The sequence below is a fragment of the Staurois parvus genome, unplaced genomic scaffold, assembly GCF_062004578.1.
Source record: "Staurois parvus isolate SC_StPar_1 unplaced genomic scaffold, SC_StPar_1.0 ptg000074l, whole genome shotgun sequence".
Classification (NCBI taxonomy): domain Eukaryota; kingdom Metazoa; phylum Chordata; class Amphibia; order Anura; family Ranidae; genus Staurois; species Staurois parvus.
Genome location: NW_028317870.1, coordinates 1,915,902 through 1,932,150, shown reverse-complemented (window position 1 = coordinate 1,932,150; position 16,249 = coordinate 1,915,902). Strand labels below are relative to the sequence as shown.

Genomic DNA, 16,249 nt, shown 5'->3' with positions numbered 1-16,249 from the left:
TATATACATAAGCTTAATATGAAAAACTATTTTTTAGGAGATGGAATTAGACCTGTGATTAAGGCTGCCCTGCCGGAATCAGTGATTAATAGTGATCTTAAAATAAAATCTTTGTCTACCCTCAGATTTCTGGGAATCCGCATATGGAAGTTTTGAAAAATCTAGTCTTGAGAGATCTTAAACAGATTACCCCTAAAAAAAAAAAAAAAAAAAAAAGTAAAGCCCAAATATATAGAGGAGGGCATTGAATCGTTAGAGAAATGGAAGGGCATTATTGTCTGCCCAGCGAACAAAGGGGAAGGGGTGGTAGTGCTTGATGGCACTTTTTACCACATCCAGTTGGCAACTATGCTTTCAGATCAGGATACCTAATACCTATGTGCAATTAGATAAGGATCCCAAACATAGGTATAGCGATGATCTTAAAGGCGTGGTGGAATATGGTTATAGAACTAGAGTACTCACAAAAAAAGAGGAAAGATATGATACCCAGTAGTTGTAAAATAAACTACCATTTATACGCTACCTAAATCCACAAAAATTCACAGAATCCCCCTGCACGACCGATTGTAAATAGCATATACTCAGTGACAGCTAGAATAGGTCATTACTTAGATACATTCCTACAGACTAGGCCAGTGATGGAGAATCTTTTAAAGACCGAGTGCCCAAACTGCAACCCAAAATCCACTTATTGATCACAAAGTGCCAACACTACGATTAAACCTGAATACTGAGGTTTTAGTTTAGAAAAAACAACCCATACATTAACATCTTTTGTCTTAAAAGAAAAACACAATAACAGAGCTTGCACTGACCACCAGCACAAGGGGGCAAAGTTTCACTGACCACCAGCACAAGGGGGAAAGTTCCACTGACCACCAGCACAAGGGGGCAAAGTTCCACTGACCACCAGCACAAGCAGAAATCTTGTGTTAATAAAACTGAATGTATTAAACTCACAGCCAGTCATATATATATATATATATATATATATATACATACAGTCAGGTCCATAAATATTGGGACATCGACACAATTCTAACATTTATGGCTCTATACAACACCACAATGAATTTGAAATGAAACAAACAAGATGTGCTTTAACTTCAGACTGTCAGCTTTAATTTGAGGGTATTTAGATCCAAATCAGGTGAACAGTGTAGGATTTACAACAGTTTGCATATGTGCCTCCCACTTGTTAAGGGACCAAAAGTAATGGGACAGAATAATAATCATCAAAAATCAAACTTTTACTTTAATACTTGGTTGCAAATCCTTTGCAGTCAATTACAGCCTGAAGTCTGGAACGCATAGACATCACCAGACGCTGGGTTTCATCCCTGGTGATGCTCTGCCAGGCCTCTACTGCAACTGTCTTCAGTTCCTGCTTGCTCTTGGGGCATTTTACCTTCAGTTTTGTCTTCAGCAAGTGAAATGCATGCTCAATCGGATTCAGGTCATTTGATTGACTTGGCCATTGCATAACATTCCACTTCTTTCCCTTAAAAAACTCTTTGGTTGCTTTTGCAGTATGCTTTGGGTCATTGTCCATCTGCACTGTGAAGTGGCGTCCAATGAGTTCTGAAGCATTTGGCTGAATAAGAGCAGATAATATTGCCCGAAACACTTCAGAGTTCACCCTGCTGCTTTTGTCAGCAGTCACATTGTCAATAAATACAAGAGAAGCAGTTCCATTGGCAGCCATACATGCCCACGCCATGACACTACCACCACCATGCTTCACTGATGAGGTGGTATGCTTAGGATCATGAGCAGTTCCTTTCCTTCTCCATACTCTTCTCTTCCCATCACTCTGGTAGTTGATCTTGGTCTCATCTGTCCATAGGATGTTGTTCCAGAACTGTGAAGGCTTTTTTAGATGTCATTTGGCAAACTCTAATCTGGCCTTCCTGTTTTTGAGGCTCACCAATGGTTTACATCTTGTGGTGAACCCTCTGTATTCACTCTGGTGAAGTCTTCTCTTGATTGGTGACTTTGACACACATACACCTACCTCCTGGAGAGTGTTCTTGATCTGGCCAACTGTTGTGAAGGGTGTTTTCTTCACCAGGGAAACAATTCTTCGGTCATCCACCACAGTTGTTTTCCGTGGTCTTCCGGGTCTTTTGGTGTTGCTGAGCTCACCGGTGCGTTCCTTCTTTTTAAGAATGTTCCAAACAGTTGTTTTGACCACGCCTAATGTTTTTGCTATCTCTCTGATGGGTTTGTTTTGTTTTTTCAGCCTAATGATGGCTTGCTTCACTGATAGTGACAGCTCTTTGGATCTCATCTTGAAAGTTGACAGCAACAGATTCCAAATGCAAATAGCACACTTGAAATGAACTCTGGACCTTTTATCTGCTCATTGTAATTGGGATAATGAGGGAATAACACACACTTGGCCATGGAACAGCTGAGAAGCCAATTGTCCCATTACTTTTGGTCCCTTAACAAGTGGGAGGCACATATGCAAACTGTTGTAATTCATACACCGTTCACCTGATTTGGATGTAAATACCCTCAAATTAAAGCTGACAGTCTGCAATTAAAGCACATCTTGTTTGTTTCATTTCAAATCCATTGTGGTGGTGTATAGAGCCAAAAATGTTAGAATTGTGTCGATGTCCCAATATTTATGGACCTGACTGTGTGTATGTGTGTATATATATATATATATATATATATATATATATATATATGTATGTATATCTCTTTGGCAGCACACTGACCGGCCACGTGAAAGCTTGGACGAGTTGCTGCTCGTGACGTCATAGCCTGGTGCCGCTACTCCTTTCCAAGCATGTGCATGGCCTCTATGTATGCTGTTATCCGATGCTTGGCTGCTGCCTCGCATGCTGACAGAGAGGGCTGTGCATGCTCACTTCGGCATGCGTGCCATAGGTTCGCCACCACTGGGCTAGTGTAACTGAAACTAAAGCATACCTGAAAGACACAAACAATCTATTACAGCTGTTAAAAGATGTTTATTTGAGAGATCAGACTGAGATTTATTTAGTAACAGCAAACTTCTTGTTGTGTACGATCATTCAGCATGAAGATGCCTTACTTGCCCTTAATTGGGCATTAAGCAAGAGGGATGATATACCGTACATACAAAATGTATTTTTGAAGAAGGCTTTAGACTTCTGCTTATCCCATAACTACTTTTGGTACCAAGGGAGATTTTTCTCCCGGAAGAGTAGAGTTGCAATGGGCGCCAAGTTCTTGCCCAGTTTGGCAAACCTCTTCATGGGCGAATGGGAGGACAGATATATTTTTAGTAAAAAGTAAATATCTACTTCTCTTTGTGACAGAGACTGGGCTCTCATACTAACGATCGGGACCCAGGACAACTGGTTTTGGTCACCTGATCGCTGTGATAGCCTGTGATTGGCTATCACAGTAATCTGTCACTGTGCAGCCCACCCGTGTGTTTACATCTTTCTCTCCTGCAAGAGGAAGTAAACAAACAAGTGTCCAAAAACAAAAATTTTAAATAAAGATAAAAATAGCTAGATCAAGGTTGCCCAGTCACACCAGCATGGTTTTAGGTGCGATTTGCGAATTGAAATCGCATTAATTGAATGTGAATGTCAGTGTCTTAACACGGGCAATTTGCTGCAGCACGATTTTTAACTCCTTGACATCGACAGCACACAAATATGCGGCCTCACTGAACTGGGCTTTTTTCCATGGGGCCGCATATTTGCGTACCTGTCTTTGTGCTGGGAGCGTGCCACTCGGCGCGCTCCCAGCACAGAGACTGCAGTGTCACTGAGAGCCCCGGGTCCCATTCTAGCAATCGGGACCCCCGATTCCGGGTCACGTGATCACTGTGATAGCCTCTGATTGGCTAGCACAGTGATCAGTCACTGTGCAGCCCGGCCCCCTTGTTTTTTCTCTCTCTATGAATGGAGAAGAGAGATACATTGTATCTCTCTAACTAATGATATAGAAAGATAAAAGGTTTGTAAAGAAAAAAAAGATAAATAAATATTAAAAAATAAAAGAAAAAATAAAGAAAAATACCTAGATCAAGGTTTGATCTAGTTCAGTGCCAGGGTTAATGTTTGGGTCAAGGTCAAAAGTCAGGATTTAAAAAAAAAAAATGGTATCAGTGTCAGTTAGCGTTAATGTCAGTGTGTTTTTAGGTAAAAAAAAAAAAAGACAAAAACAAAATGCGCACTATAGTTTCTGGGCTGTACTATGGGTACAAACAACAAATAACATACACATATATGGTATCGCTGCGATCCTCAAGAGCTGGAGAATTTATTTTGGGTCGTTCTATGGAGGGAGCTTATGGTTGTAACAAGAAACACACGGCTAAATAAAAAAAAAGATTTTTTTTTTTTACTATTTTGGGCCAGTTTTCCTTTGATAATAAAAAAAATTAGGAGCTATCCATTACCATTTACCATCAAATGAAAGCCCAATTTGTCCTGAAAAAAAACCAGGTATAATCCACCTGGATGTACAAAGTAGTTGTGATGATATGTATGGTTTTACTATCACATGTCAACGTTGCAGAATTGTGCTTAGGCATTTAGATTTGTTTTACCCTTAGGCATGAAGGGGTTAAAGTAGTTCTTGCATTACTTTTTCTACAGTTTTGTCGCAATTTCACATACATACAATATAATCTAAATCGCACTGCAAATTGTAAGAAATGGTTCAAAATCTTCACAAGTAGCAATAAAGTCTTCAGAAATTGCACCTGAAATCACGCTGAAATTGCACACAAGTCGCATGATTTTAAATCACGGCAGTGTGACTGTGACCTAATCTAGATCAGTGCTAGGGTCAAGGTCGGGGTCAGTATATTTTAGGTAGGATTAAAAAAAATGTTTTAATTAGGATCAGTCAGTGTGTTTTTAGGTAGGCTTAAAAAATGCAAATTGCGCACCATTGTTTCTGGGCCTTACTACGGGTATAAACAACAGCTAACATACACATATGTGGTATCACTGTGATTGTCAGGAGCAGGAGAATTTACAGTTTGTTTTGGGTTGTTCCTTGGTGATAAAATTTGGTAATAGCAAGATATATACAGCTAAATGAAATAAAGTTTGTTGTTTTTTATTTATTTTTTTTACTAATTTGGGCCAGTTTTCCTTTGATGATAGAAGCAAAAATCAGTCGATGTCCATTACCATTTACCACCAAAAGAAAGCTCATTTTGTCCTGAAAAAACAAGGCATGTTCCACCTGGATACACAAAGAAGTTGCGATGATATGTTCAGCTTTTACTAACACATGTCAAAGTTGATAGATTCCTTAAAGCCTTAAGCTACATATTGTATGCTCTTTCGCTGCTAGAGCTGTTTTTGCATTTTTTTTGCTAACAGTGTGTTTTTACTGCCCCCCCCCCCAAACACAAGTGTAATGAGACCTAACAAGAGGCATTTCACTGTGTTTCTTATCACAGTCATGATAATGATCACAGAGTACAGCAGGTGCTTTATACTGTATACTGTCTGTATACTGTATGCCTGTATCTCTGTCTGTACTTTCCAGAAAGCAGAAATTGTGAGCCTGCCTGTGCACCCAGGATTCCACTGCTGCCCGTGCCCTCATCCACCTCTCTATTGAATTATGTCCAGCTGCCCGACTACAGCCTCTCCCTCTGCTGTCATTTACTGAGAGAGGAAGGGAGAATCACTCCATCAGAGAAAAGCTGGAAGCAGCCACCTCCTAGGCCCTACTGCTGAACTGATGGGGCCCAAAGAAAATGTACTTATTGTCAAAGCAGTCTTAGGAACCTGGTCAAATGCTTAAAAGTGCTTTCACCATAGTTGAAGAATAAACCAACCAGGCCCCCATGTTGAGCTGATGGGGCCTGGGCCTGATACAGAAGGGCAGGCTGTACTGCTTTATCGGTGGCCCTGCTTGAATGCATGTCTTTTTTTTAAATCAAGAGCATTTTGCTAGCTTTGTTAGCTGTGGCTTGGCATTGCATGCTATTACTAAGTCTGTGTATGATCTACAAGGATTCCCAGATCATTATCCACCAGTGAATCTCCCAAGGGACCCCTCCTAAAGTATCATTTGTATATGTATTTTTGGCAGGCAAGTGCATAACTTTATATTTCTCAATATTTAACTTCATCTGCCCCACCCACTATTTTTATCAAGCTCTTGCTGTAATGGAGCTACAGTATAGCCTGTGGAAAACTTACTTGTCTGCATTTTTTGGTATCATCAGCAAACACTGTAATTGAGCTCTTGATCTAAACCTGTATAGGATTAACCTCTTATGTACCACAGTATGTCTTTCAGCAGCAGATCAGTGGCCCTTTATCTTCTTGTTTTGCTGTTTATGAAGGACACTGGATAAATAGCTATCAGGTGGCCAACCAGCTGACTAATCACTGTGTACCCAGCTGTCATAAGGCTGAGTACACAGTGGCGTCACTAGGGTTGGTGTCACCTGGTGTGGTAAACCATGGTGTCACCCCCCAGCTCTCTCCTGTTTAGCCTGCCACAGTGCCCTACACTGTAGATAGAGACTGCTGACATACTACAGGAGATAATCAGAGACTGCAGACATAATATAGGAGATGGTCAGCGACTGCAGACATAATACAGCAGATGAGTAGAGACTGCAGACATGATACAGGTCACAGTCAGAGACTGCAGACATAATCCTCGGGAAGTAAGAAAATTCCCTGAGGCCAGGATTATAGGCACTGAGACTGATTATCCAGAGATGGAAAAGTATGTTAAACCCAAGATGCCAGTATACACAATTGCTACACACAATTTATATTCCGGACATAGGTGAACATATGGGAGGTTCATTACCTATGTTGCATACTAATTTTAGACCAAAATCTCCCTTCTACCCTTCCCATGCTAAAGGTTCCTTTATCAAAACATTTTACCCTATGGCCTATTTAGATATTCTGAAATTATGTAACCAAACAAATGTCATCCCAATATAAAATACATAATCTAAATAAAGATGAACATAAAGCTTTGGAATTATTAACATTAGACACAGAATTAATAATATGACAAGCAGACAAAGGGGGTACCATAGTACTCCAGGATAGAGCCAATTACATCTCTGAAGCAAAACGACTATTGTCTGATAAAACTACCTATCATCGATTGACAAAAGATCCGATAGAAGAATATAGAATCCAGTCGAAAACATTGATTCATAAAGCTCTATGTGATAAAGTTATCAATAAGAATAAATATGCATTATTTATAGAGATGTGATGAAAACACCTTACTTCTATCACATCCCAAAGGTCGGTCCATAAAGATCCCATAGGCTGGCCTGATGAGGGAGCACGCATGCTCAGAATGCCCGCCACCCCCGCCATCACGTGATCGGAAGTGACGTCCTCTCTGTTCAGAGGGAACTCCAGAACCCAGAGAATATGCTGGAAGCCACTAGCATCACCGCCCAACACCGGATCTCCTCACATGTTCAGAAGCTCGGGTCCCTTCACACAGCGGATGCCTACCTATATAACAGATTACAAGTGCATTCCACCATACTTTTGTGAGTAGGTTGTATTGCTAATTTTTTAGCTATGTTAAAGAGTTTTATACTGCACTTAGAGGGCGCCGCCTTTTTCTTTCCTTATCTCCCACAGGGCTCTCTCTAGCTTGTCACTGGCTGGCTGCCTCCTAGTTCAGCGGTGCACCAGGACGTCCACAAGGACTATCCATCACAAGGACTATATATTTATTTATTTCAGGTACTTGTATAGCTCCGTCCATTTACGCAGCCAAGGGGAGTACAATCTAAGGTCCCTAACTCACATTCATACATATTTATATTGTGTCTTATATATAGATAGATAGATATATGTCTCATTTTCACCCTTGGTTTCCATTTTTAGTCCTCTCCGCGTATACCACTTTCAGCCCTTTACCAATTACCCATTCCACTTTTATGAACTCACTTTATACAATTTTCCCGCATGAACTAGGTCTCGGCGCATTAAATTATTTCCTTATTTGTGATAGTGGAATCAATCACACACAAGCTCAATTTATTTTTGATTCCACTCAGTTCTGTTTAGAGCATAATTATTTAATCTTTGAAAAGGAATATTATATCCAGACTTGTACAACAGCTATGGGCGTTATTTTTGCGCTATGCTATGCGAACCTCACCATGGGGTACTAGGAGCAAAATTCTATTTGGAACAACCCATATGCCGAGAATATAATTTTCTATGGTCTGTTCATAGACAATATTAATATATTATTATAGTAATTTGGCAAGGAGCTCCATCCACTGTAACATAATTTGACAGTTGCTGTAACAGGAACCCCTTGGGCCTATCATTTAGTTATGCCCACGACCTTGACTCCTTAGCCTATTTGGATTTGAATTGGGACACTCAGAGGCCACCATTGTTTCTAAATATTTCAAAGAATTTGCAGGTAATTCCTACCTTCATGCCAACAACTGTCATCATCCTAACTGGGTACGAAACATACCCAGGAGTCAGTTCTTAAAGAAAAATTGTTCTAAACAAGAAGATTATGTTAATACAAAGTTCAGTTTTAATACAAAAATTTAAATAGAGATGATATTGGGAAGACCACCTGCTGAAAGCCCAGACTGAATGCCTGGAAGCCCCTCCCCTTCATGACACTGGAAAAGGTGTTGAACACAATAAGGTGGAACAAAACAAAGTCAGGTTTATTACAGAATTCCATTGCAAATATCACAATATGGAAGGGATAATTAAAAAAACACTGGAAAATGTTAAAACAAGATCCAAAACTAGGAGATATTCTACCAAACCGCCCCACATTCACATATAGAAAGGCCCTTAGTGTGAGGGAAAAAAAGCCTAACCCCAGAGCTAGTAGTTTTTATACCTTTCTCCTTCTGAAAGGTATGCATCAGTGTAGAAAAAAACTTAGCAAAAATTGTCCTTTTGTGACACAGAAACAGAAGTCATTCCTAGATAATAAAGGGAAGTGTAATATGTTATTTATTGCTTATCATGTCCGTGTGGCCTAACTTTATGTAGCAAACAAGAGATCCCTGTGCTCAAATCCACACAGCTAGTGCATGCATTTATCCATCAGGTGCCAAAGGGGTGTAACCACATTAACTCTAGAAATTCTGAAGGACCCTCTGCACACTGGTATATACCCTTTCAAGCAAACTATGCAACAAATAGGGATATTTGGTTCACACATATTGCAATACATGTTTAAGCTGGCCAACTGCGTCAAAGTAATCCCTCTATGGCCAGTCCTACTCTGCCCTGCCTACACAAGTGCTACTGTGGACACAATGCTAGCATAGGGGAAAAGACACAATGGGGAGAGCTACAAGGTTCAGGTCTGGCTACTGACCCAACAATACAACAAACAAGAGATCCCTGTGCTCAAATCCACACAGCTAGTGCATGCATTTATCCATCAGGTGCCAAAGGGGTGTAACCACATTAACTCTAGAAAGTAGTAGTAGAGTAGGACTGGCCTACTCTTGTTTGTTGTATTGTTGGGTCAGTAGCCAGACCTGAACCTTGTAGCTCTCCCCATTGTGTCTTTTCCCCTATGCTAGCATTGTGTCCACAGTAGCACTTGTGTAGGCAGGGCAGAGTAGGACTGGCCATAGAGGGATTACTTTGACGCAGTTGGCCAGCTTAAACATGTATTGCAATATGTGTGAACCAAATATCCCTATTTGTTGCATAGTTTGCTTGAAAGGGTATATACCAGTGTGCAGAGGGTCCTTCAGAATTTCTAACTTTATGTAGGGCGCACTATTAGAACGGTCAAAAAAAGGTTTGGTACACATAGAAGACTTAGAAGCAGGGGACATAGAACATAGTGTCCCTAGGTACTTTACACTCAAACATAACAAAGACGCCAATGGCCTTACAATCTGGGTTATTGAAGCCATTACTAAGAAAGGATTTATTGCTGAAAGATTCCAAATGCTATGTGACAGAGAAACCTCTTGGATATTTACAAATTTAGATACATTGGCTCCCAAGGGATTGAATGAAGAACTGAAGGTCGATATGATTCTCTAATTGAATTTACAGGTGTATAAGAGCTATATAATTGATGCTTATTCTGCTGTTTCTTTTTTAGACTGACATTCTTGTTGGTGTCCAGAACTCTCATTTACATTTTTTAAGCCTTATAACATTTATACATGGTGTCTGCACATGTACGCGTGTGTGCACATATATGTATACAACCCAATCAATTTTTATGAGTTAACTTTTTTTCTTATGATATAAATAGTAACATTATTGTAGGATTTTTTACATTGATTAACTAGGGGGCAGTTATATGTATGTATGTATATCTATAGCAATATAGGTTGTTAAAAATGTGTGCTGTTTTTAATTAATGCCTTTTATAATTTATGCTGTTTTTTATTAATGCGACTTTTAGACAGTTTATGACAAAGGAGGATTTCCCTTTGAAATGTTTTTTACCGCCCCCCTTTCACAGCCCACCTCTGTCAGGAACACACGGGGAATATCACGAGGCAGGACACAGCGTTTTTTATTTTAATAAATGTTTGACATATGCTGACAGATATCCTGCACTGTTGCTACCTTTATCTTTGAGCTTCTTTTGATCATGTCAGATCTATGTTGACAGCTGCAGGATTCCATATTGTATGACCATCCACTCCCTATCTATACCTGTGACAAGACTTGCTTTGGAGAGCTGGAGCTTGCAGTGCGCTGGATTGGTCTGTTTCTTTGTTAATTTTGTAGTAGGATATGGAATTAAACAGATTTAGGGTCATGATCCAAGACTAAAGAGCACCTAGGATGAGTCAACATTAGGATAACATCATCTGCAAACAGACTAATCCTGTGTTCTCTATTTTTGACTAAAAAACCAAATATACTGGTGTGTAATCGAATATACATAGCCAAAGGCTCCAATACCATATTGAAAATAATAGGAGAGTGTGGGCACCCCTGCTTGGCTCCTCTAGTGAGATCACCGCATTGGTATATACCAGGGGCGGACTGATGACCCAAGAGATGCCCCTGGTACCTTTTTCATAGGCTTTTTTGAGTTTGGGAAAGGACACAGGGGCCCCATGATCCCCTGTTGCCTGGGGGCCCCATGAGTTGTCAGTCCGCCCCTGGTATATACTCGGGCTGAGGAACACGAGTACAAGGTCATGATGGCCAAGAATATTCAGCCCTGAAAACCACACAATACCTATAAGTATTCCCAGTGGATTCTATCGAACACCTTTTCTTCTCTATGTCCAAAGCTAAGAGCAGAGAAGATGTTCAGTTTTTTTTAATATCAAGAACACATCTCGCTGCATCAGAGGATTGCCTCCCCTAAATGAATCTAGATTGATCCCGATGAATTAAAGAGGGTCTTAAACGGACTAGCAATCATTTTGGTGTATAACTTAATATCAATATTTAAAATTGATATGGGGTGAATATTCTTTTTTTTTTTTTTTACAAATATTTATTAGTTTTCATCCAAATACAAATCACAAACACCTATTTCTATAAAAAAAGACATCAAATCGATATATTCTTATTGACATAATTTATCTATATCCAACTTCCCCTACCCTCCCTTCCCCCCCCCCCCCACTCTGCATTTCTCTTCTCTAAAAACCATTTCTAAAATCCATTTTTATTTCGAGGGGTATAAATCATCGTCATATATTTCACTTTTTCTCTATATTCTTCCCATTTTTTCCACTTTATATTATACTTCTCCATCATATCCATATGCATATAATACAATCTTTCCGTCGCACAAATCTGATTCATTCTGACCATCCAATCTTCCTCTGTCGGCACCTCCCTTTTTTTCCAGAACCTAGGTATAAGACTCTTAGCTGCGCTCAAGAAATACCATATTCCTGAATCCTTATATGATCTCACTGAAAGCTCTGTGACATGGAGAAGACATAGCTCTGGTTCCAATCTAATGTCAATCTCAGTAATTTTCCTTACTAAGTAAACAATTTTCCTCCAAAACACCTGTATCTTTAAACACTCCCACCATATGTGATATAACGTACCCACTTCACCACATCCTCTCCAACACAATGGTGAAATCTCCCCATTCAATTTGTGTTCCACATTTGGTGTGATGTGCCATCTTACTAAACACTTATAGTTCAACTCCACTTCCCGCATGCTAGTATTTTCGTGAATTAATCTAAGCATTTTCCTCTGCTGCTCCTCATCTATTTCCCTTCCCATATCTTTTTCCCACTTCTCTATATATATTAATTGTCCGTTTTCCGTGTCCGTTGGATTATATTTTGGTAGAACATCAATTCATAGATTCTGTGGTAGAAGTAAAAATTGGAGGAAGTTCTATTTCTGATCATGCCCCGGTTGCAATGAAGTCAAGATGGGGTAGAGAGGAGGATTTGTTTGGCGGATGAATGAGGCACTTCTTCTGGATGAGGAGATCGATCGAAAGATCGCGATAGAAATTAAAAGATTTTTCGAAGAGAATGATACAGAGGAGGTGTTGGTTGCAACAGTGTGGGAAGCCCATAAGGCTTATATTAGAGGACTATTCATTGCAATAGGGGCAAAAAAGAAAAGAGAAAGGAGGGAAAAGATTAATAGACTCTTAAATGAAATATTCGATCTTGAACAGGCTCATAAAAGGAAAATATCTAAAGAGATAATGCAGAAAATAATAAAGAAGAAAGAGGAATTAAAGAAGGTAATAGAGGAGGAAAAAAGAAGAGTCTTTAATAAAGTAATAAGTGAAAGATATAGATGGGGAGATAGGCCGGGAAAATATTTAATGAGGGCCTTAAGGAAAAAGAAAAATAGGAATTATATAGAAAAAATAAGAAATTTTAAGGGTGAAATGGTGCATTCAAATAAAGATATCGCTAAAGTGTTCAAGGATTATTATAGCAATCTATATAATATTATACCCCAGGATACTTTCAACAAAGCTGATATAGTAAATATAGAGAAAAGAATATATTTAAAAAATGCAGGTCTTGCAAAATTAAGTGAAATCAAATTGAACTCTTTAGAATCAGAAATCACGTCAGAGGAAATAGAAATAGCATTAAAAAACACCGTGGTAGGGAAAAGTCCGGGCCCAGATGGGTATACTGCAAAATACTATAAAAAATATAAAGAGTTGTTAATACCCAAATTGAAGATATATATGGATGGTTTGGGAGGCGAGATGGAGATAAGGGGAGAGTGCTTACAGGCTAATATAGTTTTAATTCATAAGGAAGATAAAGACCCCTCTCAGTGTGCAAGTTACAGACCAATTGCGCTGTTAAATGTAGATACTAAACTGTATGCAAAGGTTTTGGCAAATAGACTTAAGGTCTTGATGCCAGAATGGATACATGGAGATCAGGTGGGGTTTGTCCCCGGAAGAGAGGGCAGAGACAACGGATTGAGATCATTGTTGCCCATACAGGAAGGTAAAAAGGGGAAAACCCCAGTAGTACTACTGTCAATCGACGCTGAGAAAGCATTTGATAGAGTGAGCTGGGGATTTATGATGGACACCCTGGAGGCAGCGGGGCTGGGGGATAGAATGAGGAAGTGGATTGGTAACTTATATAGAGGGCCTACAGCGGCTATTATGGTTAATGGTAGAAGATCGGAGATTCTCAGGATGTCAAATGGAACAAGACAGGGATGCCCTCTATCTCAACAATAAAGCAAAAACAGGCCACCAAAAATGACACAAATTACCGGTGTCATTAGCATATCTCCGACTCACTTGTATAAGTGTGGATACAAAAACCCAAAAACTACATACTAAACAATATGGTAGTGTGACAAGAACACCCCTACCTAAAGAAGCAGGTTACTAGATGATCCACGCGGAGTAATATGAATTCAAAAGAATTTTTAACAATACTTTATTTGATCACATAGATCATAGGGAGGTTAAACATAAGCACGGTGTACATATGAAAAAAATAAAATCATGTTAAAAAACACTTAGCGTCTTCAATTTAGGGTCATCTTAGCAAATAGAGCACCATATAAGGCAGAGTTGTGTAATGATGCGATAGTTATCCTGGATTTCCGTGGGTTTCCCACTTAAATTCGAGTAAACCATGTGTTCAACAGATGTGTTCCCCATATATGTCAGGGACCTCCTGGAATGTAAGAGCTGGAACACAAAAATACATAATGTATGTATAGGAATATGAAAACCAATTCACATCCAAAAATCACCAGGTCTCCCTCCACATTAGTCAATGGATACTACTATTACCTTCTCAATAATGAGACTATCATGCCCGCTTCTCAAATGTAGGGACTTCCTGGATAGCCACCCCAAGTAAAACAAGGTCCACAGTACCAAATGATTCTGAGGATATATATAGAGAAAAATGATAAATATATAGATCATAGGCATCAAGTGACCCCGAAAACAAAACACACACAAAATGTGGATATATTACCATCAATAAAGATCAAGAAGACTCCTGTCAACTTGAAATAGGATCAGGTCCTTGATGCTTTTTCAAAAATGCATATGGGGGTGAGGAGCCAGGTAGTCACAGTGCGTGGATTCCAAACACATATATAGTGTGTATGTAGCATATAGCAGGCCGTAGATACCTGAGTTTAATATACCCAATACAGGGTTTCCAAAAATTGCTCAATTAGAGAAGGTTATTGCGGTTTTATAAGGATGTGGCTATGTCACAGCAAAAAATGCCTGAATAGGATAGCGTATATATATATATACATGTAGATTAACCTCCAAAGAGGGTTTCCAAAAAATTCCCCGAGTATACAGGGTAAATTAGGCCCATAAAACATGCCCTATTGCCACCATATAGGCTCTATAAATCTCAACAGCCGTAAGCTTTAAATAACTTGCCACCGGTGGAAGGTATGTTTCCCTGAGGGATTGCCGTTTTGCGAACCGCTGTAATAGTAGCCCAGTGGTAGTTCTCAGAGGGTCTTGGGCCTTCCTAGCAGGGAGCTGTGACACCGCCGTTCCTTCCCGCCTCGTGGGCGCCGCACCCAGTGAAGACGCCGAGCGTAGTGACGTCAATACGTTGACGCGTTTCGTCCGCCAATCACCGCAGACTTCGTCAGAACTGGGAGGGGACTTCAATCCTTCGCCTTATATGGTGCACTAATTGCATACCAAGTAGTCTCCACCTCACCGTCTTGTGTTGAAAGAATATCACTACACTGAGAATATCCAAAGTGAATTAAAACACATATCTTGAATTTTAAAAGAATGATTGCTGGATATACAAGAGGAGCCTAATTGCTATAGATCAAATCATCCTCTAAGAGGATAATAAAGAGGAGATTATTATAAACATATTTCTTGTTCACACTGGGAAACATCAAGACCAGGTCCAGCCACCAGGATCTCAAATATCAGTCCTATTATTATCATGCTCACCACCCAAAAGGAATAGAGAAGATTGCATAGTTAGATTCATATTTTGTCCACAGAGGTCCATATTTAATTCATATATATGTTATCCCAATATAGATTATAGCTCAGGGTATATGAAGAGTTCAGGGGAATTTATTTCAAAAACACCCCAAAGTTGAGTTCTGTATTTAGTCCAAATGGGACAAGTGCCCCCAGGGTATAAATCCAAAATTTTTCTTTTTGTAGGAGGACTTTGTCAAAGTCACCCCGACGAGCCGAAATATTCAGCAGGAAGATCCCTTTCACTTTTAGACCATCTGTTTTGCCTCCGTGTACTTCTTTAAAGTGTTGTGCCAGTGGGTTCTCTTTTTCTCCCTTTCTTGCATTCCTATTTTCATTTCTAATATCTCTCAGATGTTCGCCAATCCTAGTCCTGAGGCTTCTTTTTGTTTTACCTATATATATCTTTTTGCATGGACATTCTATCATGTATATCATTTTACTACTAGAGCAGTTAATAAAGCTTCGTATTTGAAATATCCTAGAGTTATCATTATTGAAGAACTGATTGGACTTATGTACAAATGGACAAATCTGACAGTGGCCACATGGAAACATACCATATACGCCAGTCCTCCTAGTTAGCCAGTTTCTTTGTGGTGCCCTCTGAAATTCTGATTGTACTAGTATATCATTTAGATTCCGAGTTCGTTTTGCTACCATGTGGGGGCTCTCACCTACCAATCTCGCTATCTGCGGATTTTGAGTTAGTAGATGCCAATGGGAGTCCAGGGCCTTCTTGACTTCACCCCATTGTTGTCCAAATTTAGTTATAAATCTTACCGGTTGATTTACAATGTTCGCAGTTACCTTTGATTTTGGTTTATTAATA

General features: G+C 39.5%; 1 long non-coding RNA gene across 1 annotated transcript; it reads right to left on the bottom strand.

The window, feature by feature from the left end:
* Positions 1 to 13,847: 13,847 nt before the first annotated feature.
* On the bottom strand, positions 13,848 to 14,707 carry LOC149469330 (uncharacterized). Its single transcript, XR_016311615.1, has 3 exons — positions 14,417 to 14,707; positions 14,227 to 14,322; positions 13,848 to 14,121 (listed from the first exon to the last, which is right to left on the bottom strand). It is a non-coding gene; the product is annotated as an uncharacterized LOC149469330 (long non-coding RNA).
* Positions 14,708 to 16,249: the final 1,542 nt, after the last annotated feature.